Source organism: Urocitellus parryii, chromosome 8 (genome assembly GCF_045843805.1).
Source record: "Urocitellus parryii isolate mUroPar1 chromosome 8, mUroPar1.hap1, whole genome shotgun sequence".
Classification (NCBI taxonomy): domain Eukaryota; kingdom Metazoa; phylum Chordata; class Mammalia; order Rodentia; family Sciuridae; genus Urocitellus; species Urocitellus parryii.
This window is the reverse complement of record NC_135538.1, coordinates 24,734,765-24,759,016: the sequence shown is the minus strand read 5'-3', so window position 1 is coordinate 24,759,016 and position 24,252 is coordinate 24,734,765. Positions and strand designations below refer to the sequence as shown.

Genomic DNA, 24,252 nt, shown 5'->3' with positions numbered 1-24,252 from the left:
CAAGAGCAGGGTTAAAATTTACAACCAAAGGAGCTGAGAATAGCTAAAAACCAGACTGGTTATAAATATGAATGATAAAGACCTCCCTTCATTCTCTTCTTATTATTTCTTTGGGTATGGTCTCAAACATTTGGGTTGCTGTAGATACAAATTCTAATAATCCACGTGATATTGAAAAGCTGACATTGTAAAAATATATTACAAGGCATGTGGCTTAAGGGAATAGGACAATCAGAGGTTAGATCATATGTATAGACTTTAAAAAACATATGACTCTTTATTTTCCATCTAGCTTTATTCACTACATTTCCCAAGTTTTAATACTTGCTTAGAACAGCGTTCCTAAATTTGGTGGTATGTGTGTGTGTGTGTGATTTTTTTTTTTTTGCATTTTAGTCAAAGTGCAATGACAACTTTTGTTTTTAATGTGCTATATACTTTCCCCTTACATGTTGTAAAAGGGAGGAAAAGACATTTTATAATAGCAATAATTCCATATTTATTGATGATGTTACTAAAAATCACTGTCATTGAGATGTGCAATGGAAATGAAGCAATGGAAGAAACTTGTTAAATTAGAGTCAATTTCTGTTAATCAGGACTCAGATTTATACAAATTCCCAGGGGCCTGAGGAGAAAATGAGAAAATACAAATAAAATGCCTTTGTAAACCAAACAATGTTACATAAATTGAAGGTGGTTATCATTAATATTATCATCTTTACAATTTGTTTTCCTCTGGATTATTTTGATTTCACTTCATAAAATATAACTCTTACAAATGTATAAATTTATATGTATAAATTTCTATCGGCCTTTTTCAGCATGTCATACAAAAAGAATCATAGAGTATTTACTTTTCTGGAACTGGCTTCTCTCACTTAGAATGGTGTATTTGAGATTCATCCAAGTTATTTTATGCATCACCTGTTTATTCTTTCTTAGGTTATTGAGTAGCATTTCATTGTTTGAATGCATCACAGTTCATTCATATGCCAGTCAAAAGATATTTGGGTTGTTTCCAGCTTGGATGATTACAAAGCCACTGTAAAAAAAAAATTGCACATTTTGTTTAAGTATATTTGTGTAATGCCTAAGAATTCTATTATTGAGTTGTATGATAAGCTCATCTAACTTTTTAAGAAACTACTAGCATATATTCCAAAATGACTGACACTTTGCATTCCTACCATCAGTGTATGAGAGTTGCAGCTTTCCAGGTTTTTTTATCATTGATATTACAACTGTAATAAAACTTAATATTTTCATCTACTTATAGTTATACTCTGGATGTAAGAATATCTGATTCACTTAAAATATTTTTCTCAGTGTATGCATTGTCTATTAATTCTCCTACTAATCTGTTTCAAATAACAGAATTTCTTAAAAAGATCAATTACTCTTGTATAGATTATACTTTGTGGGTTGTATTTCAGTCATTTTTGCCTGAATCTCATGGTCATAAAGATTTGCTGCTTTTGTTTTCTCCTATAAATTCTATAGTTTTAGGTTTGTCATTGTAGTTTTTTATAGGTTCAAGGTAAAGTTTGAGTTAAATTTTGTATGAGGTATGAGGAATGGAAGCAATACATTTACTTATATATTGGTTTTCAATAGTTTCATCATTCCACAAAAAAATCTGTTTTCAATGTGGAATCATATTTGTACTTTAGTCAAAAGTCAACTGACTGAATATTTGTATAATCTTGTAGAATTTGTGCTCTGTGATTTTGCTAGTGACAGACTCTCTCGTTGCTATAGTTTACAGTAACTTTTGAAATCAGATTCAACATCCTCAATTTTTTTTTCTTTTTCACAGCCATTTTGGCTATTCTGGTTTCTTTGCCTTTCAACAGTAAATTTTTATCTTACTGGTTTCTAGTTATCTAGCTGGACTCTATTAAATTATTTTGAATATATAGATCATTTTTTCACAAATAATATCAAAATAGTATTGAGTTTTCTAATCTCTAATTATAGTGCACTTTTTTTTTTATTTTTTAGTTCTCGGCGGACACAACATCTTTGTTGGTATGTGGTGCTGAGGATCGAACCCGGGCCGCACGCATGCCAGGCGAGCGCGCTACCGCTTGAGCCACATCCCCAGACCCTATAGTGCACCTTGATGTAGTTTTTTTTTCATGATTCTCATGCTAGAATTTGCTGAGCTCTTTCAGTTATAGGATTATATTTTTTATTTTTAAAAAATCAACTCCATCTCATGGGATCGGGCCCCAAATTCCTTAATAGGACACCTATGGCACCAGAATTAAAATCAAGAATCAACAAATGGGACATATTCAAACTAAAAAGTTTTTTGTCAGCAAGAGAAATAATAAGTGAGGTAAATAGGGAGCCTTCATCCTGGGAACAAATTTTTACCCCTCACACTTCAGATAGAGCTCTAATCTCTAGAGTATACAAAGAACTCAAAAAATCAAACAACAAGAAAATAAATAACCCAATAAACAAATTGGCCAAGGATCTGAACAGAAACTTCTCAGAGGAGGATATACAATCAATCAAAAAATACACGAAAAAATGCTCACCATCACTAGCAGTCAGAGAAATGCAAATCAAAACCACCCTAAGATACCATCTCACTCCAGTAAGAATGGCAGCCATTATGAAGTCAAACAATAACAAGTGCTGGCGAGGATGTGGGGAAAAGGGTACACTCGTACATTGCTGGTGGGACTGCAAATTGGAGCAGCCAATTTGGAAAGCAGTATGGACATTGCGTGGAAAGCTGGGAATGGAACCACCATTTGACCCAGCTATTCCCCTTCTCAGACTATACCCAAAAGACCTAAAAAGAGCATGCTACAGAGACACAGCTACATAAATGTTCATAGCAGCACAATTCACAATAGTTAGACTGTGGAACCAACCTAGATGCCCTTCAATAGATGAATGGATAAAAAAAAATGTGGCATTTATACACCATGGAATATTACTCAGCACTAAAAAAAAACAAAATCATGGCATTTGCAGGGAAATGGATGGCATTAGAGCAGATTATGCTAAGTGAAGTTAGCCAATCCCTAAAAAACAACTGCTGATTGTCTTCTTTGATATAAGGGGCGTGACTCAAAACAGAGTAGGGAGGAAGAGCATGAGAAGAAGGTTACCACTAAAAAGGGACGAGAGGTGGGAGAGAATGGGAGGGAGAAGGGGAATTGCATGGAAGATGGAAGAAGACCCTCATTGTTATACAAAATTACATATAAGATGGTGTGAGGGGGGAGGAAAAAAAGAGAGAGAGAAATGTGTCATAGTAAATTGGGTAGAGAGAGGTGATGGGAGGGGAGGGGAAGTGAGGGTGGATAGGAAGGGTAGCAGAATAAAACAGACACTAGCATGGCTGTATGTATAAACGTGGCTGTACAACCAATGTGATCCTGCAATCTGTACACGTGGAAACATAAGAATTCATACCCCATTTGAATCAAATATAGGATATGTCAAGATCATTGTATTGTCTTGAGCAACTAATAAAAAAAATCAACTTTGGGCTTTTTGCTATCATTTCTTCAAATATATTTTTCTCTCTCTTCTCTCTCTCCTCTTTCACTAACTCCAATTACATGAGGCGGCTGAAAGAGCTCACTGATTTTGTGGGTTGTTTTTTTCTCATCTTTTTCATATTGTTTCCTTTGGGATAATTCGTGTTGCTATGTCTTTTTCTCTAGATGGTCTGTTCCATTCTGAATCTTATCCAGTGTTTTTTGCTTGTTTGTTTTAACCTCAAGCTTTTTATTTTTATATCTAGGATTTTTATCTGGATTTTATTTAACTTTGCAAAGTGATCTACTCATGCTCACATTTGTATTGAAATGGATAAAGATCTGAAATAATCAAATGCATAGATGCAGAAGATATGGTCTGTGAGAGTCCTGAACATAGATGTTCAAAGCTTCCCCCTACATAATTTACCCTCCTGAATCAAAGTTAGATATTAATATTGGATTTTATATGTTCACCAACCCCGAAGCTCCCCTGAGGTTTGGTGTCCAGACTTTTAATTGCAGTTTCATTACATACACATGATTGATTAAATCATTGGCTTTGTGATTGGTCTAAATCTCCTTTATCCCTAAACAATAAGCAGAATACATCAAAATCTCCAATCTTTAATTTTGTGGTTGGTCTTTCTGGTGACCAACAACATCCTAAAGTTTTCTAGAAGCCCATCAGGAGTTCCCCAATTTGCAGTGAACTCATGCAGTCTCAGAACTTATGAATAACCACGACACTCCTAACACTGTGGAAGTGGAAAAGTTTTAAAAACCCCTTCCAGGAACCAGAGTCAAATACCAGTGAATTCTTTATTATAAAGCACTAGCCATCATCAGCATTACAATGAACTTGTTCTGTTTAAATATTAAAATTATGAAAGATTTAACAAAACCGGTTTCTAACAATTTTTCACTGAGATTTATTATCACATTTGGGTACAAAGCAATAAACTTTAAACTCTGAAAACAAATTTCAAAGGAATAAAGTCACATAGCTAACCCCAAACAGAAAGGCTTCATTTCCAAGTTTTATTAATTCTTGTAAAGTATGTTCCAAGAGTGACTAGAAAGAATTCGCAAGGAGAGAAGGACACATGGAGTACAAAAGAACACATAGCATAATATCAATCTCATAGCAGTAACCTACTTTAAAAAGTAAATATATGGGGATGTTGAGTACTGTTAACTATTTTAAAAGGTCCCAAAGTAAATGAGTAAACCACTGAAAACTTGTGGTAACGTGTTGTTAAAAAATAATTAATTGAGGCCAGGTGTAGGGAAACACATTTGTAATCCCAGATACTGGGGAAGCTGAAACAGGAAACCCAACTCAATGTAAATCATGGCATCCTAGACAAATGAAACTTAAGCTGCGTCAATTAGAAACTGCCAAGTAACCTCTTACCAGGAACTTCACCAATTAGAAATTGTCAATTAACCTCTACAGGAAAGTTTTAAGGCTATTATTCCACCTTAATCAGTTATATTCTTATTCTTGCTCCCATGAACTTTGTGAAACTTTTCCCTTGCATTCCTTCATCGGAGCCCCAGCCACTCCTGTCCTGGTGCTGCCCAATGAATCAATGTCTGCTCAAATGAACTCCTTACATTTCAATGTGCTTAAGTTTGTCTTTAAACAGTGTTAACTTCTCTGTGTAGAAGCTACCTGGGTTTTTTTTTTTTTTAGAATGATAATCCTATAAATGTTTCTTTGAAAGTGGTTTTTGTTAAAATCAAGACTGATACTTTCTACACAATTTAAGCTGAACTTCAGTCTTTCATATTTATCATTCTTCATTTAGAAATTCAGCCTCTGCAAATACTATTTTAGGGGTTTTACCAATTATGATAGCTTAAGATATATCTTTGCTAATAAATGCCCATAGGAAGCTTTTGAAAAAAAAATTCAGCTCTAACAATATAAAATCTAAGGCTCATCTATGAGAGAATTTCCAAGGTGGTCCTCTTTTTTTCTTGACCTGCAAATGCTTATTGAGCATATATTTTGTTTTCAAAAGACTATACTAAAGTTTTTCTGCAAGAAAAGTGTTGTAGGACTGATCACACAGGCACACCAAAGATAGAGGCATAGGCATATTTATTGTCAGGCCCTCAGATGGGCGGCTCTGGGCAGAGAGAGAGAGAGCGGAGGGAGGAAGGGAGAAGAAAAAGGAGAGGGAGGAAGAGCAGCAGCAACTCCCCCTTTAACCTTACCACTTGTAGGCCAGGATCATAATGGACCCTTAGGGGAGGGTTTAGCCCTTGCTACTGGCATAGCAAGCATCGCCTGATTTTGTTTCTTAAGAACAGAGAACAACAACATTTTTTTTTTCTCTTAAGGAGAGAACAAAGACCATCAAGTCTCTAATCTCCTGAGAATAAGAATAGTATTCATAAAGTTGGGGTGGGGTAAGGAAGATGGTTGTAGTTATGCCATCACTTTCTGTGATCAGGCAATGTGTTTTATTTTTCTCTACATTCATAGGAGTATTTGCAGAATTCTTGACCTTCTAGTCCTTCCAAATAACAATATATTCCCAAGACAGTCTTTTCTGAGCGGGGTTCGATATGGTTGTATTAATGTGATTTCCTAGGACCTGCACTCTCAGAAACAAAAATGTGTGTCTCTAATTTTCAACAAGTCACACTCAGTGTACACTTGAGTAAATAAAATTAATTATGCAAATAAACACACATGGGAAACTGAACAGTGAAAACTGTTTTAATTTAGTGGATTTGTGAATCTACTACCAATATTCAAAAGAATATTCTTTCATATTTTTTAATAGATATGTAATATCTAATGATCAAAAAGCATATCTGGATTATATTTCATGAATTTCAATTATTATGATTTTACTCCTATACATAAAACATAAAAGTAGTTCTTAAAATAAGGTCATGTTAACTTGCCTTATAGTTAATGTTCTGTAATACTGTAAATGGTACAGTAACAACTCATGCTTAAAAATAGGAATACTTTCAGATGCTTCATCTGAAAGAATATTTCTGTCACTGGCAAAAGGTTCTCTTTATTTGACTGGACATAAAGATTGTCATTGTTGCTCTTTAATATAATATTATAGCCCTCAGAAAACAAAATAATCTCTATGAAATTTATTAGTTATTTTTTATTCGATCTGTGCAAGCTAAAATAAAACCTAAAAAAAGTAAAGTAAACATGCATAAACACATTTTCATGCATGCAGGCATGCATGTGGACACCTATGTACTGATACACAAAACAAAAAAGTATGGAAATCATGGTTTAGGTGTGAGGATTTCCCCCAAACTCTCATTAATGCAGGAATATTCACAGGTAAATCTATTTTATTATGGCAGCTGTAATCTAATCAGTTCTTCATAGTCTGAATGGACTTCCTACTGGAAGAAGTAGGACACTTGGGAGTGTGCCCTGCAAGAGTGCATCTTCCCCATGCCCCTTTCCCCCATCCTTCTCTGCCTGCTCTAAGCAATTTTCCTTTTCTGGACCCTTCCCCCATGATGCACTGCCTCACCTTGGGCCCAGAGCAATGGAGTTGGCCATCTGTGGATTGAGACCTCTGAAACCATTAGCCCCCAATTTTTCCTCTTGTAAGTTGTTCTTTTTTGAGAATTTTGATCACAGCATTGAAAACCCTAAATAAAACAGGAAGGAAGGTAGTTTTTATTCCCTTCCAGGCTGAAGTCATAAATGAATGCTCTGGGAATTGTTTGTCTCTCTTGAGCCAAATTTCTATTTTTAAACTTCTCCTTTTCGTAGGTCATATGGTGTGTGTGAACTCTAAGAATATTCTGACTTATTGCCTCTCTGATAATTCAGCTGGAGCCATTTCTATTTTTAGTAAACAGCTCTGTCACGTATTTGAGATTCTACTATGCTTTAGGAGAGTGCTTTGTTTCACAGTGAAATGATCTTAGCTACATGAAACATGATTTTAAGGTAGTGGGTTTGTCTTTCATACCATCAACACCTCCATTATGAAATAATGGTCATTTCTAAAATTCTTTTTAATGTTGTTTAAAAAGTATATTCATATTATCATAACAGTTTATACATACAATTCATATCATAGCACAATATAATGGTATTTAAAGTCTACTACAGTAATTTTATGAGTAGATTAAGGATGAGTGTAAGAAAAGAAAAGAAGTTTTAGCAAATGAATCAGATCAATTTTTTTAAATAATTCCAAAGTTTTTTAGGCTTTTAAAATTGCCTAAAAATATCATCTACGTACACATTTTGTTTTTCAAACATCACTGTTCCTGTAAAGGGAGCTGAACTATTACTAACAAGTCATATATTGGGAGAGGTTAGCTTTGGATAAATGTGATCCTTGAAGCTTCTGAACATCAAGTGTGTTTTGTTCATCATGGAAAGAAGCTGAATACTTCAGTGAGAATGGAGCCTGGTTGGAGATGAAAGAAGAAATCATGATACCTTGCAGGTGTTTCACTGTTATCTTGTTTCTAATCCATGACACATCCATACATGATTCCAACATGAAGAAAACTTACCACTCCGAACTGTGATAAAGTGAAAATAACACATGACTCCATGTGGAAGGAAAACCAGAGAGTCTGTCACTAACCAAGTCCCATAAAGATGCCTGTGGTATGCATGCATTTGATTTATACACGTTTTATTTAATGCATTCATATGGATCTATTCAGTACACCAGAAAGCAACAGAATGGCAAATTACCATATATCTTCGACCTGAGTCCATTTCATATATGTGTACCCATAGATAGAAACATTTATTTCAATATTTTATAAGACAATTTGGAAGACAAAAAAAAAAACCCGTTTGTTTTCTGACCAGTCATTTGAAGATTAATAGATCTTAAATGTTTATTACTCACCATTATTCTAGAGGAATTAAGGTGATAGTTTTGTCTATTCTGCCATGGTTTTCATAGATTCATTATGCAGCTTAGAAAAGAACAGAGTGTATTTGCATATTTTGTTAAGAGACACAATAGAAATGGAAAGCAATTCTGTGGCATAAATTATTTTTCTCCTCAATATAAACATTAATCATTGACTCAAAAATTATAATAAGCCCATTGGTCACTTTTGTTTTTCCATATTAAGACTCTTACAAATATTTTTGTACATTAAACAAATTAACTGAGTATTATTCCATTTGACCATGTATCTAGAGACTTCCAACTTCTTCAACAAACTAATTTATGTTTTGACTTGAAGTTTATCAGTTTAATGACTTCATTCCCTTTATTAAAAATGACATATTTATTTATATTTAAAGTTCATGATGTGAGCTTAATCAATATTTTTGAGATGTAGAGGAGAATCTTATTTCAATTGCTAGAACATTTTCTTCTTCCAACATACTCAGACTTTTTAGGTCAGAATTTTTTTTCCTAGCTTTGAAGATGTAGCATGAAAGTCCTCAATGTGCATTATGAACAGAATTTGGAGACTTTATTTGTAAGGAGCCTGCTTTTGTGACTGAGTTGTTTGAGATGGTAAAGATGTAGACTGAACATGAGTAGTATGGGTGGGGGGGGGCTTGATTTAGCATAATAATGCCTTTGAACCAAGAATTAAGGGAACATAGTATTGAAAATGTGGACTGAGAGGTGAGTCTTTTTAAAACTTAATTAATTAATTAATTTTAATTAGGTATATATGACAGCAGAATGCATTTTGATTCACTGCACGCAATTGCAGCAAAACTTTTCATTTATCTGGTTGTACATGATGTAGTGTCGCACTGTATGTGCAGTCATACATGTACCTAGGTAATGATGTCAATCTCATTCCACCATCTTTCCTGCCCCCATTCCCCCTCACCTCCCAACCCTCCCCTTTGGAGGTGAGTCTTTTCATATGAAAGTTCTCAATCTTGTTTTTTTGCTGTCACACATGGATATGTATTAACCCACACCACAACCCTCTGCAGGCTTGCCTACAAATGCAACCTCTTTCACTTGGCATTTACGAGATTATGTAAAGGTATAAAAGGAGATTATGTAAATTTATAAAAGGTTATAAATTACAGCTAATAGTTCAGCTATGTCCCTGTCTTGTGATTTATTTATTCTGTTTTAAATTTTTGGTAGGAAGCTGCAAGAGACTGTGTGAAATTCAATGGGATTTTTGCTTTTTTGTTTGTTTTGGTGTGACCAGGGATTTAATCTAGGGACTCACACATGTTAGTCAATTGTCCTAGTACACAGTGACATCCCTATCTTTCAACAAAACAGTTCTTATAGATTTAAAATTTTCCCATATCATTTACAAAAGAAAATGAAACAGATGCCATATATATATATATATATATATATATATATATATATATTTTTTTTTTAAACACTGAACAGTATAAAACTTATTCTTCATTTTTCCCACTTGAAATCACATAGCTCTTATTCGTAAGTCTGGCTTTTATACATTTGTATAGCAAGAAAGAGGAAATTTCATGTTACTGTTAGAATATCAGTACTTTGAAAATGTAGATTTTTAAAAAATAATATGAATAAATTTATACCAAATATTCATTGATCAATGATTGACCTGATTGTATAATTCCAGGTATTGAATCATTAAAGAAAACTGCTCAGAGCATCATTCTCATTCTTGCAAAATGTAGAGGTGGGTGTTCTTACTGCTTATTTCTTTTTTATGTATCATTTTCTTTTCCATTAACATATTATTTATATCAACAGCTGTATAAAATGAAAGTAAGAGCAGAATGAAAACTCATAACAGTTTAATAATTGTTATTCTGAGCAATATATACAATAGGGTATGGCATGAATAACATTTGTTTCTATCTTTGTAATTATATCCTGTTATCATACACTAAAGTACATATAAATTGTAAGAATAATATTATTTGCCAAAAACTCTTTTAATTTTAATATGTTAAAAGACGTGTGTGTGTGTATGTGTGATTAGCCAGTTATATATAGAATCCTTAGGAACTATTTCTTTAGTAAGAGCTTTAAAATTTACTCTTTCCAATTTCTAATGGATAACTTTTATTGTTTTGCCGGAGATCAAGGGCATCTGAGTAGTGCTACCAGATCAAAGCCATTATCTTACTGCACAAATTCTGAAAAAAACCTCCTCCTTCAAACCAACTAAACCAAACATTTACATCTCCCAAATCCTTAAAATTCCTTGAGAAAATATATAATCTATCAGACCATGAGAAGAAGAGGAGGAAGAAGAGGAGATGAAGGTGAATAAAGAGGAGGAAATAATGCTGATTTTTTTCCTCTACGTGATTTAGACTGGGGGATAGTGCAATTTTATTGAAGACCTAAAGATGGGAGATGTTCTTAGAAAAACTATCTCAATTTCAGAAGAAAGAGGGATAAAAATTAGCAAAGAGAATGAAAGAGAAAGTTAATACCTGGGTATCTGGTGAAAAAGTTTCTGCCAATAAGATATATAAGAATGAAAATGGATAGGGGAAACTAAATTACATGCAGAAGGATTAAAGTAAAAATGTTCTCTATTCTCATGAGATAAAATCAAGGATAAGATTCAGTTGGCTGGAGAGACATAAAAGAAATAAAATCCTAACTTGTGATACAAATGGAAACTAGTACAAATTCTAACATAGAAAAATCTCATAAAAACTAAGTAAAAGAATAAGGAATTAATTTCTAGAACATACATAGAGAAATTAAAAGTGGTATTAATTTTATGATAGGTAAAATTATATTAAGTCTTAATTTTTGATAGAAGTAATACAATGATAAAAGTAATGCCACTTGCTATACATTATTACAATGTTTTTAAACTATGTTTTCAAATCTTCTTCATGTATTTCTACTATTCCTATCATGTAGTTCAACCAACCACATTAAAGCTTTTATGAAAAATCATATTTTCCCATTTTCTTATATTTGAAGACTTAGATGTTAAAGTATCATTAAAACAACAGTGAAAATAGTAATTATTATCACAATCTTTGTTATCCAAAGAAATTATATATAAATGTACTTATGCAAGCAGACTATTTGATATTTTCTATACTTGTATGAATATTTACCTTACCTTTCAACACAAATCTGTCCCTTCCTCCCCAAAACCTACATCATCATCTTCATCAGTATATGTTAATGTATTCTTTAATTTTCATGTAACCATGGATATAAATATAATTTCACATACAAATATTTTTCTTTAATTTCTAAAATTACAATAACATTTTTGGAAACATACTTTTATACATGTCATTATTTCTTACTCAAAAATACTAAAAAGGCTAGGTCATCTGATATAGTTCTAATTAATATGCAAGCTGCCCTTTATATAACTTTAGGTTCCACATCCATGGATTCAACCAATAGCAGATAGAAAATATTAGAAAAAGATGTTGTGTCTGAACTGAACATGTACACATATTTTTCATGTTGTTATTCTCTAAATCAGGGCAATTAACAACTTTTAGCATAGAATTTTCATAATAGATATAATATGTAATCTAGAAATGACAAAATATATGGAGGAATGATTCTAAGTTATCTCTCCATACTAGGCCATTTTAGATAAGAGACTCGATATCTGCTGCTATTGGTATCCTTGGGAAGTTTGGTTTGCATAGTGAGATAATCAGCAATCATCATTAGGCAACTTTCAAAAAAATTTTTTTTCAATTATTTTGCAGGCAGAAGTCATGAAATTGTAGCATGATTTCAGAAAGTATTTGATATTTTCTATACTTGTCTGAATATTTACGCCTTCCCTTTCAATTATCTGATATATTTGCTGATCAACTTGGATATTTTTGTCTAATGATTTGTTTGAGATGGTATAAAGTTGTAGCTTTAAAATTTAATTTATATGACTTTACAATCTTATTTAAAATATTCCAGGCCACTTCAATATTCTTAGGCAGTGCTGAATTTCATGAGTTAATGATATATTGGCTTAAGAAGAATTTCCTGTTTTCTTTTTGGTGTGCTTTGCTGTTTTTGCAGTATGCCTCTAATTTTATGAGAAAGCTGCATGGGAAAAAAAAATATGTGGCAGTGTGAGGCTGTGCACCAAAATATCTTTCCAATAAGCTATCTGTCTCATAAATAATTAAATTATTTTTCAAGAAGCAAACATTTAAGAGGAGCGGCAAGCAAAGGTTTGTTTGAATAAATAAATAAATATCAATGCTTTTAGTCATAGAGCCAGCAACACCCTTCTGTTACTGCTCAGAGTTCACTGCATTTCCAATTTATTTCCTGGCTAATCAAAATCAGAAAATTAACCCAATTGTGAGGTTTAAGTTTTCGTATGGTAGTTATAATGTGACATCAGTCTTGAACTGCATCACCTTCTCCTGCCCTGTGTCTCCAGAGATCATATTCCAACATGGAGTCTTAAACCCTCATAATCCAGATACAGCCGGCTTCGTGGTCCTGAATTACTCTTTCCTACCCTTCTTTGCTTAAAAATTTCTGCTCCCTTTCCTTCCGATCCCTCCTACAGTGCTAGGTTCTCTATGACATCTTCAAGTCTTCTACCCTAAACTTCAGCTCATTCCTCTCTTCCACACTTTCTTGCCTTGCACATTCTTTTCTCTACCTTGTATAAGTAATCACCTTTAGGTGTATACCCAGTGAAAATTTTTTTTTTTTTTTTTTTTTTTTTTTTTAGTTTTCGAAGTAAAACGCATGCAGTCTATTTTTCTTCTCTGTAAGTGAACTTTATACAGAACCAGAGACACATACAATAGGAAATAAAAACAGATAAATCTTAGTACTCTTCCACACACCCTTCCCCCTGCAAATAGTGGGATAAAAAATAGGAATCTTTCCAGCCAAAAAGGAGAGTTGAGACTTCATTCAGTTCCTTACCTTCTATGCACAGCAGGGGGACAATGCTATCTGAGGAGCAGCAGGATGATCTCTTCCTATAGCATTGACTCTGGAGAAAGATGGGATCCTTTCATTAAGCCACAGAAACATGGACACTTCTAATAGTGGGATACACAATAGCAGCAAGGTAGGCCAAGGCAGAGACCTGCAGTTTTAGACTGCCCTAGAAAAAGGCCTTAAATAACTTTCTGTCACTCCACAGGCAGGGAGAGGTAAGGCCATCTGCTTCCTTTAGTGGTGGCTAGACCAGTACTCAGAAATTTATATTTTGAGACTCTCCGAGTAAAAAGTATCAATTCTTTTAGAATTCGCACTTAAGGCCAAACATTTATATTTTACACCATTAGGAAAGAATTCTACATGCAAACTATAATATTACAAATGAGTTTCATGAGCTGCTCCAAATTCATTTACTTTAGGAGACATTCTAGTGATTTAAAATCATAAAAATTATTAAGTGACATTTTCTTGGATTTATGAGGGTCTCAGAGGAGGTGAATACTCCAAGGGACCTCAAAGCAAAACCCCTTCTTGTATTATATTTTAAAACTACTTATTTGGTTGTACATTTCCTCTTCTAAACCAGGAGCTCCTTGAGGTCACTGGAATGGAATGAAAAACACATGGACCTTGGTATGATTTGACCATGTGTTTAAGTACTGGCTGTGCGACCTGGAGCAAGTTATTTAGCATTTTGAGCTTTGTTTTTGTTTAATCTGTAAAGCCTTCTGGAAATTATTCTTCATGAGCCTGCCGCAAATGGGACATATGGTACCTACTTGTGAAATGAATTAATGAAATAATAAATTTATTAGTGATGCTTTGTAGGAAAATATTTTCAAAGCTATTTATGGTATCTGCATGATGCTGAGTAGAAATAGGATATGTTTAAATGTAATGTGCTTTATAGTCTTGTTCAATATTAGGGCTAAAAGTTTAAAAACAATTCCAGGGCATTTTATCTCAACAGTGATAAGAAGAGGGCATTCCAGAGCCATCTGGTTCTATACATACTAAGTTGTCTCACAGGGAGCTCCTGTGGGGTTTGGAATTTTTTTAACAAACAATATTCTAAAATTATTTCTATTTAGTTATGTTTTAGTGCAATATTATTAATTATTTCCCTCTAGTCTCTAGATCCAAGTTTATAAAGAATTTTTCGGTCACATGACTTTATTTGTCACCAGAGGTAGCATGACTCCTTAGGGCAACTGGGGTCTGATATCAGGTCTTTGATCAACATGCTCCCCCACGAACCTTTATGGCTTGGAACATGCCAGGGTTAGAAAGATGGGGCAAGGTTAGAAGGAATTAAATTGGAATGAGAGACAAAATGAAGAGAATTCATTACTTTTAGGAGCAAATTTTGACTCATTTGAAATGAATGTCTGTGATTATTCAATATTTGTTGGAGTCAATGAGTCACAGGACAGAGAAATGAAGATACACAGGGTAACTGCATATTTTATAGTTAGCTGGTGTCTGTAAGGGTGGTAAATTAAAAAAAAAAAAAAAAAGAACTAACTTCAAGCCTTGAAGACATGTTTGCTGACAGAAGCTTGTGGAAAGAGACTGACTTAAAAGGAGCTACTTGTTTGGAGCAAGGAAAAGTAGCTATAAAGACAAATATTGTCAGAGTGCAAGGCCTGTGGTTAAGTTCAGATGAATGAACACATCACTTCTGCAATCATAGGAAGAGAGAAGACTAAGCAGTTTTGTTGGAGAAGTAGGAAAAAAAAATATATGTGGAAGATTTATGAAATAGAGTGAGCACTTTTAATGAAATTTCTACTACAAAGCTGGGCCTAACTTTTAAGTCTAGAAAAATAGAAATTGTCCCCTTCTACCAGTTCTCCTCTGCTGCATCAGCGGACCTGGTGAAGCATTTTGATAATCAAGAACTTAGTACTTCCCCTGAATTCCATCAAATAGGCTAGCTGCAAAAAGTCATAAAGATTTTCATGTGGATTGCACTTTTATACGAATAGTATTATATTTTGTTACTGGTTCTGATATATTGTAGCATAAATTTTCTTATAGTATCTTGAGAAAGGTCTATATGTTCTCAGACCAGAGAAAAGAACACAAGCTCATGCACACACAGACTCACAACCAAAGTCTGGCAGGATATTCTCCCAAATGCCTATTTTAAAACTTCTTTCAATTTCAAATTTGAACCGTACACATTTTGATATATGTAAAACTGCAAAAGCCATTAACTGAAAGACATTTTTTTCTAAATGTTTTTATCAGAACTTACATAAGAAGATCTGTCTCATTATTAAACATAAAACTTCACTATTTCTTTACATATAGTGATAAATGATATATTACTGGGGAAAAGTGTCATTTTTTTACATTACAAAATTGGATGAAATTTGAACTTTTATTCCTAAAAATAAGATGATTAGATTGCAGTAATTGTCTCATAAATTTTAGATCACATCCTCAAATGGCAAATCTATCATTGTCTGCTACATATCACCCAATTCCTTTTGTGAAATAATTAGGAAGCTGGAATGCTATTTTTTTTCCATTATGTCATTTTGCATGGCATGAAAAATGTGAAAAGCACTGAATATAGTACCTTATATTGGAAAGAGGCTAAAATTGAAATGAGGAGAAACATGTTCTATTCAGGATTAAACAAACTAATGCAAGACCAAAGGCAAAATCATTTAATATCTAAATGCTTTTATCAATTACAAAATAAAGTGACTGACCTAAATGATCCATTCTAGATCTAAAATCAGCTCAGCCTTTATCATTTAGGCAAATACCCAGGCATCATCCTCAGGATCCTGAGAGTCATTCTAATGCTTAGTACCGTGAACTGCCAGTGTGATACTCCCTTTAGTAATTGTCTCTGGTATAGTTTTTTGGTTTCCACAGTTAATGGATATAAACTTTCATCCCTTGCCTTCACTTCTGCAGTGCTTTCTAATCTGCTTCTCTCAGGTTTCGGAAGTGCTGCTGATCTCCAACACCAGTTTTGGAATGCAGTGGTGTGGTCTCTGTAAAACAAAAGGCTAATGAAGACATTATCTCATTTAAAACAATTTAATAGATCCGTCTAAATCTTGAACCGGCTTTTCAAAGCACTCCATCATTAATTTCTCTTTGCCTCTTTTTCTAGGATCAATTCCCACCATGACTTTGGCCCAAGTCTTGATCACCTTGACCTCCTTTCCTCTGAATGCACTACTTTACAGTTTTCTGAAGATATCAGGGAGAGTATATCTTGACATTTTTGTTCAAGTTGTTTTTACTCCTTTGGCTGCCATGCTTCCTTTGGTGAATCTGCCTGGACAATCTCCCTTTAAAGTTATCTTATGCACCATTATAATCAATAAGGCATTCTTGCTCTGTATTGCCTCTTGTAACAATAATCGACTATTCTCTTGTGCTCACTGCTTTGTGTTTATAGCACAGCACCTATTTCATCTTATTGTCATGTATGTAATTATGTGGACCTATATATAAATCCATCATATATTTCTATAATTATTCTCAATATCTTGAAAATTAGAGCTAGTTGTGTTTGCCACTTATATCAAAACTTATGAAAATTATGTTTATAGAATGTAGACTATTCTTCACACACAATTTTTGAAGGGTCTATACATTTATTAATATTTTATCAACTATAATTTTATTCATATGTATTTATATAGAAAGAAAGAGGAAATAATTATGTAACTTTATTCTCAAAATCTGAAAAATATGAAAACATGGATTAAAATGTATATGAAGATGTCTGTCCAATGATTGGAAGATTAGTGAAGTTAGCTCAATTTTCCTAGACTGTTTTATGTTGCTATTAAAAAAATACCTGAGGCATGGTAATGTGTAAAGGGGTTTATTTAGCTCACAGTTTGGGAGGCTGAAAGGCCAAGATCTAGTCAGCTTCATCAGTTGGGCTTCTGATGAGGTGTCATGGAAAATGGCATCACAATGGAAGATGTAGCAGAGAGCACTGCTACACCACAAATAGCACATGGAGAAGAGAGTACTTGGCAAGACAGGAAGTCAGAGGGATTCAGAGGCCAGTATTAGTCTTTTTATAATAACTCCTGTAAAATCTAAATGAGGTCCTTTGATAAATACACAAATCCCTTTCAAGGGCAGTGCCCCAAATTACCTAATGAACTCTTACTTGGCCCCACCTCTCATAGGTTCTCGTACTTCTCAAATGGCCGCCCTGAGGACCAAGCTTCTCATACATGAACCTTGGGGGACACCCTCAAACCATAGTTCAACTATAGCATTAAAGATCTGGTCTTATAAAATGTGAGATAAACTTAGGGTCATTGAATCACAGGCTAACAAAAAATGTGATTTTCACTCTGAGAACTGTTTAAAATTTCTGTATAAGATGTTAATTTAACAAGAAATCTAAAGTCTTCCTGGCTTCCACAGTGTACTTTTTAAAAACTGAACTTATAATGATTTTATAATAAAATTAACTTCTCATATGTTCTTACCTAAGATCTTAGATTTAAATTTTTTTTATCTTTTGATAAATATTTATTTCTTTCTGTTAAACATATTTTTGTTTGTTCTGTGGAACTATATTTTATCAATGTAAATAGAGGATTCACACTGAGATGTGTCATGACTACACATCACAATTTGAATATGGAAAACAATGAATTAGTATAAAATACTTCATCAATAAAATTTAATTAGCTCATAGTTTGAAATAATAGTATTTTTTATTTTTTTTTCTGTTAGTACTTATTGGCCAACAACTCTCTTACTCAATACATTAAGAATCTGATAATCAAGCATAAACATACATACACACATATATAAATGAAATGATGTTCCAAAGGTTTATATTCTAAGAGAAAAATGAAGAAAAATCTATTCCAATGTTGTAATTTGTTAGAATACAAAAGAAGATGCAGTGATCTTTTCGTGGTGATATTTTTGTAGGACGTTTAAGACTTACAATTCACCTGGCAACAAAGGGAAGGCACTTGTAGGACAGACAATAATTGATACAAAGAACCAGATGTAAGAGAATACTATCTTCAGCTGGTCCAAGGCACAGATTTTATATCTAGGACTGATAGATTATTGAGCCAAAAGGGATAGTTATAAGTGAGTTTATGGAGAATCTTCCTGTGATAATAAGTGTAGACCATATGCAGTTTAAAGAAAAATGAGTTATTGAAAGCATTAATAAGGAAGAGACATGTCAAGTATGCCTTTAAAAAGGGTTACCTTGTAAAATGCTTACCAATGTTGCATTGTATGGAAACTGATAAATGAGGAAAAATTATGGGACTACTGCAGTACTTCAAGTGAGTTTGATGCAGGCTCACATTAAGCCACTGGAGACAGGAAAGGAGATAAGATGAACACCTGAGAGACTGAGAGGTAAAAATAAGTCAGTGATTCCTTAGATGAGGGAGATTAAAAAAATAAGACAATACAGTGGCTTTGGGCTAGGGAGATGTTGTGTATGTTAGTGTTTATAAGGGAACAATGGACCCACAATCTATATTTTAATTTTTGTCCATTCTGATCACCCAATCATCATAAGAAGGCTACTCCATCTATATCCTACACTCACATTTTAAGCAAGAAGAAGAATGAGAGCCAAATGACAAAATCTGAAAGAGAGTCTTTCATACATTCCTGAACCTTCAGTTCATCATTTTGGAAGACCTCCTGGACTTCAATAGGCACATGTGATCATAAAGATAGAGTTTTTTGTTTGTTTGTTTCTGTTTCAGCTCTATCCAAGGGCTATAGTATATCTCCAGGTAGAACAGGACACCAGCGTTTCTTATTTTCATTCTTCCCCATGCAAGAGATAATTCCAGATAAGCATTTGCGATCCCTTCATCCAAATACTCTCACAGGTAGGGAAAAGGCTCTCCTTCAGGGTGGCTCAGTAAGACTAGTGGCCCCCATCACTCTTGCTCCACTTCATGTGTAGAACTTACATTCAGTGCAGGGAAAGGAGGGCTCAGAATTTTAGGGACTGCTGCCCCAGCCCAAGTCCTTCTCTTTCCCACAGAAGATATCTACTATCTTCACTAGAGTTCTAAAGGAGTGACTTGGGGATTCTGATCAGGGATTGCAGCAGAACACCAGAACACAGAACTACAAAACTTTCCAAAGTAACTGACAAGCTGGAACAAAGTGTGAGGAAGTTAAGCTTGATGATAGTCCTGAAAATGAGGGCGACTTTGGCAACGAACAATGAAGACTCGGCCAAGGAGCCCCATGAAAACATAGGCTGACTTGTAGGTCAGATAGTTTAACAGGAAAAACAGGGTGAAAAAAACAGCTAAGCAAAATTATCCTGGAGTCATAACAAACCTCAAAAACTGGCATAAAAATAATTTGCAAAAGGGGCAAATTTAATTGAATCTGACTGTTGAGCAATACATGTCCTAAGGCATTATCAAAAACAATAAGGCAATGCACTGGCAGTTAGTAGAGGCTAACAAGTAGGTGTCATAAAAAGGAAGCAGCAGCATCAACAGCACACAGATGAACACAGGAGAGAACCAGACAAGGAGAGCCCTGCTAGCATCACCCTCATTCCAGGACAGCTGTGTGCATGCCCTCAGCTATGCCTGCTGAGGAAAGGCTCAAGAAGTTTCCCACTTTGGATGTATGAAACAACTTTTTTAATGAAATAAATAAATTTTATAAAAATAGTTCAGCTAAATCACTGAAATAAGACAGAAGCCAGCAATAACACCCTGGAGAAAGTGTGACCCATAAAATAGAAGCAAAAGAAACTGTCAAGCAGGGCAACAAAAACTGTTAAGTAGGGCCTATATGACAGACATACTGGTATAGACTTCAAGGAAATAAATACACGTATATTCAAAGAAAATAAGAAAAGTGTTTTTAAGAAAATAAGAGAGTTATGTGACAATACATCATCAAATCAAGATGTGAATAAAAATCCAAAAATTGTTAAAAAAAAGAAGCAGGAAAATACAGTAAAATAAATGAAACTTTTATGAGAAGGCACAAGAGTATTACTGAAGTAGAAGAAGAAAGAATAAGAAAACTGGAAGTTAAACTGATAGAGATTATATAACATGAAGAAGAAAGAGAAGAAAGAATGAGAGGAATAAAAGAGACTCAGAAAAACATGGGACACTATTAAATTTAAAGAGGAGTTAGGGAAGGAATAAAATCATGGAAGTCTTCCCAGATTTGAAGAAAACATTAATCATATATCCAAGAATCTCAGTGAACTCCAGATCAGATAAGTGCATCTAGAAAACAAAAAAACACAAATAATTGGATATGTTCATGGAACCCCAGTAAGATAGACAACTGAGTTCTGATCAGAATCAGTGGATGCCAAAAGACATGCAATAATATATTTACATGCTAAAAGAAGATGTTAACTAAGAATCTTATGTGCAATAAAATGATACTCCAAAAAGAAAGCTAACGTAAGGTATTCCCAGATACATGAAAGAAAAAGGGGGAATATTTATTCACAATGGATCATTTCTTACACAAGTTCTAAGTTATTTATGATGAAATTAAATATTTCTAGAGTATATTTCAAAGTCACATTAAAACCAAACCAAGTAGAGTACTGGTTAAAGGAATTATATATTATAAAACCTGGTAAGTGCCTATTTCATTGTAACTTCACGGCTTTAAAAGAATTTTATAAAACAATGTGTGCAAATATATCCTGTAGCTTAAACACATAGAAATATAATATATCTAAGTAAGTTTTTAAAGGAATGTGTGGGTGCAATCTTGCATTGAATTAAGAAAATTATACACACCAGATGGTAATTCGAATCTACAGGGATAAATAAAGAGAATCAGAAATGGTAAATTAGAAGGTTGATATCCCACACTCAATAAATGTATGCTTGCTATCCTGCCTTCTTTTAGCTACTATAAGAATATAACATTCTTGTAACAATGAATTGAGAGATTTGTAATGTAAAGATACATATAATATTAATAACAAATATAGAAAGAACAAAATCACATAGGAGTAAATTTTTCTATATCTTACTAGAAATAAGATAGCATAAATCTGAAATAAATTCTGAAAAGTTAAGACATATATGGCAATTCCTAGAAAAACCAGTGGGGAAGTAACTTAAATGTTGAGTGAAAAATCATCAAATAATAAAATGCTAAATTAGAAATATATAGTTAATACAAAAAAAGGAGAGGAATAAAGTAACAAGAGACAAGATAAAGGAAAAAGTAAAATGAGAGAAAAAATAAGCTGAATCAATAACATTGTATAAATAGCATCCATCAGAAAGCTGGAGTGACTATGATATTATCAGAAAAAGTCGACCTTAAAACAAGAATATAGGGTTTGGCGTGTTATCTCAGTGGTTGGGCATTGCCTAGTATGTATGAGACCCTGGGTTCAACCCTCTGCACCACAAGACAAAAAATATACAAATATTAGTGGAGGATATTTTGTTATGAAAAATGTGGTCAGTTTCATCAAGAAGGTATATGAGTCCTAAATAAATATGCAGCTAAAAAAGGAGCCTTAAAATATATGGAACAAAACTTAACAGGATTAAAAGAGACAATGTATAAATAATAGCGGAAAAATTCAATACTTCACTTACTATAATGAATAGAACAAGTAGGTAGAAGATGAATGAGATATAGAATATTTGAGCAAAATTATAAAGCTATATAACCTAATAGAAGTCAGTGGGGCACTCTGTTGAATAGCTGAAATACAAATGGAAAATTTTTCCTGATATATCACTATCTAGGCTATTATTAAAATAGTCTTAATAAATATAAAAGGCAAGATAGAGTACATGTATGCTCTCTTACTACAGTCAAATTAAATTAAAAACAGTAACATAAATAAATGTGGGGAATTCACAAATATGTAAAAAATTGAGCAATAGCTTCTGAATAATAAGTGGCGCAACAAGACTCAATGGGGAGAGGCTGGAGTTGTAGCTTAGCTGTAGAGTGTTTGCCTCGTACCTGTGAGTCACTGGGTTCAACTCTCAATACCACATGTGAATAAGTAAATAAACTAAAGGTCCTTCAACAACTAAAAAGTATTAAAAAAAGAAGTGTGTCACATTAGATTGGGTGGAGAGAAGTGATGGGAGGGGAGGGGAGGGGAGGGGAGGAGAAGGGGGGATAGGAAGGACAGCAGAATAAAATGGACACTAGTATTGCTGTATGTATACACGTGACTGCATGACCAATGAGATTCTGCAACCTGTACACTCAGAAAAATGAGAAATTATACCCCATATTATCCAAATGAATGATATGTCAAGATCATTGTACTGTCATGTGTAACTAATTAAAAAAAATAATGAAGTTAAGCCTCACCTAGCTACCTGCTGGATACCTAAACCAGAAAACTTGGCAAATCATGGTAAAAACTGTTCCATTCAGGATTATTAGCTCCCTATAACTGTGGCCCTCTCTGCTGTATGTTGTTTACATGAAGTTTCTCTAATCTTTTAAAAGAAAAACCAAGAATTTAGGTTTTTGCCTATGTGGGTGTAAGTAAAGGAATAAACAAGACCATAGAATTGTTTGTATTTGCTCTTGATTATAAATAAATAAATAAATAAAATAGAAACAGAAAAAAAATCAATGGAAAAAGTAGAAAACAATTTGAAATGAAAGAAACTAAAAACACAACCTAGCATACTCTAAGGAATGCTTCAGTATTCTTAGAGGGAAATGTGTCACTGCAAAAAACCTATATTCAAAAAAGAATCATTTCAAATCAATTATCTAACTTCTACCTTAAGAGAGAAAAAGAACAAACAAATATAAAGCAAGCAAAAGAAAGTAATAAAGATCAAAGTGGATATAAATTTAGAGAGTAGAAAAGCAATAGTAAAAAACCAACAAGAGAAAAAGTTGGCTTAACATCTGAAATTGGTTAATCGATATACCATATTAAGACAATTAAGGGCAAAAACAGGATTGTCTCAATATTTGGGGGATAGCATTCCATAATATCCAACCTGATTTCATGACAAGAACCCTCAATGAACTGGAAATTGCAGGGAATTTCATCAACCTGATAAGAGGCATCTACAAAAACCCAGAGCAAATATAATTTGCAGTGGTGAAAGTCTGAATGCTTACAAGCAGAACAAGGCATCAGTTACCCTCTCCACAACCCTATTTATTTATATTTATTGAAGTTAGACCAGGAAAATTAAGATAAAAAATGAAATAAAATACATACACATAACGAAAGAAAATAATAAAACTCTATTTGCAGATACTTTTTACATAGAATATTTTTTTTTTAAAGAGAGAGTGAGAGAGGGGAGAGAGAGAGAGAGAGAGAATTTTTTTAATATTTATTTTTTAGTTCTCGGCGGACACAACATCTTTGTTGGTATGTGGTGCTGAGGATCGAACCTGGGTCGCACGCATGCCAGGCGAGCGCGCTACCGCTTGAGCCACCTCCCCAGCTTACATAGAATATTAACAAATTGGATTTTAAACAATTGCACTAATAAATGAGTGCAGTAAGATTGAAGAGTACAAGATAAATATAGATACTTTTTCCATATATTAGCAATTGAAGAGTCTAAAAGAAAGACAACAATTCAATAAAAACAGCATAAAATAATTATTAGGAATATTTTATTTTAAAATAAGAATAATTTTGTATTCTCAAAGCTACAAAACATTATTAAAAGAAATAAAACTAGACCTAAATAAAAGTAAAGACTTCCTACTTCATGGATTAGAAGACACAATAATGTTTCAATTGCAGTGCTCTCTAAATTGATCTACAGATTCAATGTAATCTCATCCTGTCAACGCTCCAGGTGGCTTTTGCTGAAATTGGCCCCAAAATTCATATGAGCATTCAAAGGACTCATTATAACTAAACT

At 33.6% G+C, this 24,252-nt stretch overlaps 1 long non-coding RNA gene across 1 annotated transcript in view; it reads left to right on the top strand.

Annotated features, from left to right (window-relative positions):
- LOC144256594 (uncharacterized) overlaps positions 1-18,013 on the top strand; it is a 55,220-nt gene extending 37,207 nt beyond the window's left edge. The window contains exons 2-3 of the long non-coding RNA XR_013344163.1: positions 10,083-10,142; positions 16,512-18,013. This is a non-coding gene — a long non-coding RNA (uncharacterized LOC144256594). The remainder of the gene's footprint in view (positions 1-10,082; positions 10,143-16,511) is intronic.
- Positions 18,014-24,252: the final 6,239 nt, after the last annotated feature.